At 43.0% G+C, this 7,140-nt stretch overlaps 1 long non-coding RNA gene across 1 annotated transcript; it reads right to left on the bottom strand.

The window, feature by feature from the left end:
- Nucleotides 1–964: 964 nt before the first annotated feature.
- On the bottom strand, nt 965–6,520 carry LOC139085545 (uncharacterized). Its single transcript, XR_011543904.1, has 2 exons — nt 5,650–6,520; nt 965–5,034 (listed from the first exon to the last, which is right to left on the bottom strand). It is a non-coding gene; the product is annotated as an uncharacterized lncRNA (long non-coding RNA).
- Nucleotides 6,521–7,140: the final 620 nt, after the last annotated feature.

Here is a 7,140-nt window from a genome sequence, read left to right as displayed (position 1 = left end):
GAAAAAGGAAACGTGAGTGGGCAGGCTCAGGCCCAGGAAGGGGAGAAGCAATGTTAGTAGAAAATTTGCAGTCCCCACCACACAAACATTTTTTAAATTTTATCCTGAGTATCAGTAACTGGTTTTGGTTACAAGGAAAATAATGTTTTTTAAAAATTTATTTTTGGTCTTATGATTCTTATTTGTGGAAGTGTAACTTATTTTTTGATACTTATTTCGTATATGACAAACGATGAGCTGTCATAAATATTGCAGATATTCATGACGTTAGTTTTTGAAAAATTTTTGTGTAGATAATCACACAATTTGAGAGAAATTACAGTGTGTAAATGGTATTCCAATTATTTTAATTCTTTTTCGCCTGTGTCATAGCCCCAGCTAGAATGTCTGGTGTGATATATAATTTAAGCACTAATAATGACAGCCTTGTTTGGTTGCTAAGTTAAAAGCCAAAATTTCTGATATTTTCTTACTAAAATTTAAGTTTATTGTAGTGTTTTCATTGATAAATCTCAACTAGTTAAAGGTCTATATTTCTATGCATGGTCTGATGTTTTTTCTAATTTGAATCGATTTGTATTTTACTCTTTCTGCATTTCTAAGACAGTCACATGATGTTTACAATCCATTAATATGTTGAATGCTATTAATGTCTTTCCAATAATAAACCATTCTTGAATTCCTGAGATGCTTTCATCTTCTTTACATTCTGTAAGCATAGCTGAATTTAATCAACGAGTTTTTTACTACAATGTTATCCTAGCACCATAAAATGAGCTGGGGAAGAGGAATCTCTGAAAGATTTTTAATAAGTTTGGATACACCTTTCATTGAATGATTCATGGAACTCTCTGTCTGTAAGTCTGTCAGGGTGTAGGATTTTTCTCTTGGAGATTATTTAAAAATAGAAAGTATCAAATAGATATGATATTTGTTAGTTTGATCAAGAAAGGCAAGACTTGGGTTGAACTTTTTTATGATTTTATTTTATTTTCAGTACAATTTTTATTTCCTTTTTTAATCTCAGCTTTAAACTGAAATTGATATGAAACTGTAAGATCGTAGAGTGTACATGGTATGTTGGTGATTTGATACATGTGTACATCATGAAAAGATTCCTCCGACAAGGTAATTAACACATCCATCACATTTATCTTTTGTGCATGTGATAATGTTTAAGTTCTATTCCCTTAGCAAATTTCCATTACACAATATAGTGTTATCAACTATACTCACTGCATCTTACATTGATCCTCCAACCTTGCTCCTGTTATAGCTGGAAGTTTGTGTCCTTTCACCCACTTCCCCTATTTCCCCCACTCCCGGGCCCCCCAAACCACTTTTCCACTCTCCGTTTCTATGAGTATGACTTGGACTTTTTTCTTTTATTTTAAAGAATCTCCATGTAAGTGATACCATGCAGTATTTGTCTATCTCTGTGTGGCTTATTTCAGTTGTCACAATGTCCTCAAGATCCACTGATGTCACAAATGGCAAGACTTCCTTCTTTCTCATGGCTGCATAATACTGCATTGTATATATATATACACCAAATCTTCTTTATTCATCATCCCTGATGGACACTTAGGTTGTTTCCATATTTTGGGTAATGTGAATAATTCTGCAATGAACATGGAAGTGCAGCTATCGCTTCAATATCCTGTGTTCATTTCCTTTGGAATTATACTCATAATTGGAATTTCTGGGTAGCATGGAATTCTATTTTTAATTGTTTGAGGAACCTCCCTTCTCTTTTCCGTGAGCAGCACCAATTTACATTCCCACAAACAGTGCACAGGGATTCCCTTTTCTCCACATCCTTGCTAACACTTTTTATCTCTTGTCTTTTTGATAGCAGCCATTCTAACAGTTGTGAGGTGATATTTCATTGTGGTTTTGATTTGCATATCCTGATATTTAGTGATGTGAGCACCTTTTGATGTGCCTGTTGGCCATTTGTATATTTTCTTTGGAAAAATGTCTACTCACCTTGTTTACTATTTGTGAGTCTGATCTACTTTTTTGTTTAGTGGTTACCATGAGGTTTGTATTCAAAATCTCCTAGATGAGATAATCCATTTTCTGATGACCTCTTATTCCCTTAGACTAAACCAATTCACTCCCTTTTCTCTTCCCTTCCTAAGTTGTTTTTGTCACATCTTATTCCATCTTGTGTTGCGTGTTTGTGGTTAAAATGACAAGATTATCTTTGTTTTTGGTGTTTTCCTTCCCCTTATCTCTAATGTTTTACTTGAGTATTTGCTAACCTGTTCTGCTGGATAGCTCCAATTCTCTGATTTTGTCTACCTATTTATCTCCTTACTTAGGGCTTTGTAACTCTTTTCTTCCTCTTTTTTTCCAGGTATGAGGGCCTTCAAGAGGATTTCTTGTAGGGTGGGGACTTGTGGTGATGAACTCCCTTAGCTTTTGTTTATCTGGCAAAGTTTTTATTTCTCCATCATATCTGAAGGATATTTTCACAGATAGAGTATTTTTGGCTGAGCCACACGCAAAAGAATGAAAGTAGACCACTATCTTATGCCATACACAAAAATTAACTCAAAATGGATTAAAGACTTGAAGGTAAGACCTGAAACCATAAAACTGCTGGAAGAAAATATAGGTAGTACCCTCTTTGACATAGATCTTAAAAGGATATTCTTAAATACCATGTCTTCTTGGACAAGGGAAATAAAAGAAAAAATAAAAAGTAGGACTTAGACTAAAGAGCTTCTAGAAGACAAAGGAAACTAGGATCAAAAGAAAAACACAACCACCAATTGGGAAAAAATATTTGCAAATCATATATCTGACAAGGGGTTAATCTCCAAAATATATAAAGAACTCACACAACTGAACAACAACAAAACAAACAACCCAATAAAAAAATGGGCAGAGGATATGAAGAGATATTTCTCCAAAGAAGATACACAGATGGCCAACAGGCACATGAAAAGATGTTCAACATCACTAATCATCAGGGAAATGCAAATCAAAACTACACTAAGATATTACCTTACACTTGTTAAAATGGCTATAATCACTGAGACAAAAAATAACAGTTGTTGGAGAGGGTGTAGAGAAAAGGGAACCCTCACACACTGCTGGTGGGAATGCAAATTAGTGCAGCCATTACGGAGATTTCTCAAAAAACTAAAAATAGAAATACCATATGATCCAGCTATCCCACTACTGGGTATCTACCCAAAGAACTTGAAATCAACAATTCAAAGAGAATTATGCACCCCTATGTTCATTGCAGCATTATTCACAATAGCCAAGATGTTGAACCAACCCAAGTGCCCACTGACTGATGATTGGATAAAGAAGATGTGGTGTATATATATACAATGGAATACTACTCGGCCATAAAAAAGACAAAATCATCCCATTTGCAACAACATGGATGGACCTGGTACAGGGGTGAAGGGGAGCACTTATATGGTGACAGACAAGTAATAATGTACAACTGAAATTTCACAATGTTGTAAACTATTATGAACTCAATGAAAAAAATGTCTATTCAGTTCCTCTCCCCAGGTTTGTTTGCTTTGTTTTGTTTTGAGGAAGATTAGCCCTGAGCTAACATCCATGCCCATTTTCCTCTACTTTCTATGTGGGACACCTACCATAGCATGGCTTGCTAAGCAGTGCCATGTCTGCACCCGGGATCGGACAAGGTGAACCCTGGGCCGCCGAAGCGGAACATGCGCACTTAACCGCTGCATCCGTGGGTAGGCCCTCTCTCCCCAGTTTTTAATTAGTTTTGTTTTCTATTGACTTATATGAGTTCTTTTTATATTTTGGATATTAGCCTCTTATCAGGTATATCATTTGCAAATATTTTCTCCCATTTCCTAGGATACCTTTTCATTTTGTTGCTGGTTTCATTTGCTGTGCAGAAGTTTTTTAGTTTGATGTAGTCCCACTTGTTTATTTTTGCTTTTCTTGCCTTTATTTTGGTGTCAAATCTAAAAACACCGTCGCTAAGACCAATGACAAGAAGCTTACCCTCTGTGTTTTCTTCTAGGAGTTTTTTGGTTTCAGGTCTTACATTTTGAGTTCAATTTTGTGTACAATGTAAGATAGGTGTCCAGTTTTCCCAATACCATTTATTGAAGAGACTATCCTTTCCCCATTGTGTATTCTTGGCTTTTTTGTCCTAAATAAATTGACCATATACACATGGGTTTATCTCTGGGCTCTGTTTTCTGTTCCATTGATCTATGTGTCTGTTTCTAAACCAATGATGACATTTTAAAGCTTGTTTAGGGGCCGGCCCGGTGGCGCAGCAGTTAAATTCGCATGTTCCGCTGCGGTGGCCTGGGGTTCGCCAGTTTGTATCCTGGGCGCGGACATGGCACCGCTCAGCAAGCCATGCTGTGGCTGGCGTCCCACATATAAAGTAGAGGAAGATGGACACAGATGTTAGCTCAGGGCCAGTCTTCCTCAGCAAAAAGAGGAGGATTGGCAGCAGATGTTAGCTCAGGGCTAATCTTCTTCTTCTTCAAAAAAAAGTTTAATTCCATACTCTCATATTATTCTTAGAGTATGATTTCATATTTATAAACTTGCATGCACTCTGTGAATAGTTATTGGGCTTAAGTTCATGTAATAGACAGTGAGGAGGCCCTACCCTTCCCATACCTCCATTCACAGATCCTACACCATGAGGTCAAGTGTGGGTTTTGTTAAACCGAATGACTTGAATGCTTTCCAATTAGGTAGATAGATCACCAACTAACTCTTGCCACCTGTAGTCCTAAGGTCATTTCTGATCCAATCACACTTGAAAAATTTTAGGAGGAAACACCAATATAAAATTACACCTTTACTTGATGACAGCTAATGGACAATGTCAAGCAATGAAGCCACAGTAGACAAAGCAGTTTCCTTACCCACACGGACAACACAGGGTCACTCCCATCAGAATCTTCATAAAGAAGTGAGCACTCTCTGACTTCCTCTAACTTTGTCTTTCTTGATTACTGCATTTCTTTCCATGTCTGTCCTTGTATTCATTAACTGTTGCTCCTGTAAGAAATCACTGCAAATTAGAGGCTTAAAACACTGCAAAGGAATCATTCCACAGTTTCCCTAAACAACCTATAGCAGGATCTTGGTTTTTGACTCACTGTGAAAATCTCTTTGAATTGGTCTTTGAATTAGTGTTTTTGCCATTCAAAGGGATTATTGACATAGTTGGAGTAATATCTACTATGTTTGTTACAAGTTTCTACTTTGTTTCAATTTTTGTCTTCCACTCTTTTTCTGCTTTATGTGGTTTTGAGTATTTTATATGATTAGACTTTTTCTCTTTCTTAGCATATCAGTTAAACATCTTTTCTTACTTTTTTTTAAGTGGTGCCCTAGAGCTCTCAATCAACATTGACAACTAGTCCAAGTCCACATCAAATAACACTATACGACTTCCCAGGTAGTGTGAGTACCTTATACTAACAAAATAACCCCACTCCTCCCTCCAGTCCCCTGTATGATTGAGGTCATTCATTCTATTTATATAAAAGTGGGATAAGCATATATCTATGCACACATACACATAAGATAGGCATAGGTAATACATTGTTGGTATTACTGTTTTGAAGAAATGGTTCTCTGTTGATCAATTAAGAATAAGAAAAATAATACCTTTTATTTTTCCTTCGCTTACTCCTTCTTCGACACTCTTCTTTCTCTATATAGATCCGAGTATCTGACCAAGATCATTCTCCTTGTCTCTGAAGAAATGCTGTTAACATTTCTTGCAAGGCAGGCACTATGGTCTGAACGTTTGTGTCCCCGCAAATTCATGTTGAAATCCTAACCCCTGAAGATGATAGTGTTGGAGCCGGGCCTTTGGGAGGTGCTCAGGGCACCAGGTTGGGGCCCGCGTGAACGGGACCAGTGCCCTTAGGAAGAGCCTCAGAGACCCCCAGCTCCTCCCCGCACGTGAGGACGCAGCAAGAAGGGCTGACTCCGCACCGGGAAGAGGGTCCTCTCCGCAGAACTCGCCCAGGCTGGCGCCTTGACCCGGGCTGCCCAGCCTCCAGCGCTGGGGGAAACCAACGCTGACTCTCACACGCCACCCCGCCTGGGGCATTTCGGCACAGTCCCCCGAACGGACCGAGCTGGCAGGTTTACGGGCCACCAAGCCCTCACTTTTTGCTTGGCTGACGGAGGCTCCGTCTCCCTGCACCGATGGAGGGTAATTTTGTGGGCACGCAGCTCTCGGAAGGTCAGTTTGCTCTCAACACTGTCCGGGCTTCGTTCCTCTCCTCGCTCGCGGCGTCTGAGGAGACGGCGGCGGTCGCTCTCGGTCCCCTAGAGGGGAGGGGTTTCCCCTCGGGCTTCTTTCACGAAGGTCCCCTGACTTCGATCTCCCGTCGTTTGCAAACGACATGCTACCCGGGGGTCTCGGCATCTTCCCTGCTGAGCGGTCTCTGGCCGTCTGCGTCTGGGGCTCACCGGCTAACGGCCGTCTCTCCCTCGACGTCAGACCTCGGACGCCGAGTCGCCGACTAGAGCGCCGACGTCCCCGCGCCGCCAGGGGGCGCCCGAGCGGCGGGACCGGCGGCTCCGCGCGTCCCGGGCCGCTGTGCGGAGGGCGGGGCGCTGCCGGGCGGGCGGGAGCGGGGTCGGCGCCGGGCCGCGGCCTCAGGGGCCTCCCGGGCAGCAGCGCAGGGAGCCGTGGGCGGGCGTCCCCTCGGGTCCCACGCGGCCCGGGTCTCGAAGCGGTGGCGCCGCGGAGGAAAGGCCTGCCCAGGGTCCCGGGGGCGCGGGGGCCGCCGCCCCAGCGGGAAGGCGGGAGTCCTCCCGGAGTCGGGGCGCCGGGAGAAGCGACCCACAGCGCGGGGAACGCCCGGCAGGGGACCCCGCTGGGAGACCACCCGGCAGTGAGGACGGAGGGAAGGGGGCCAATGGCGAGACGGACAGCGGTCCGAGGGGACCCGCTCACAAGGTCCCGGGTGGGGTCGGAGGCGCCACCGGAACCGCACGTGTCAGCTCTGAGCCCTCGTCGCTAAGGCGAGGCCACTCGGGTCTCCGAGACCCCTGGCGTTCGGGGAGAACCCTCGCCGCTGACCCGCGTGTGAGGCCTCTGCAGCCTCCCGCCTTCCCGCAGCCCCGCAGCTGCTGCCCGGC

The sequence above is a fragment of the Equus przewalskii genome, chromosome 9 (genome assembly GCF_037783145.1).
Source record: "Equus przewalskii isolate Varuska chromosome 9, EquPr2, whole genome shotgun sequence".
In the NCBI taxonomy this organism is placed as follows: domain Eukaryota; kingdom Metazoa; phylum Chordata; class Mammalia; order Perissodactyla; family Equidae; genus Equus; species Equus przewalskii.
This window is presented reverse-complemented; position numbering and strand designations above follow the sequence as displayed.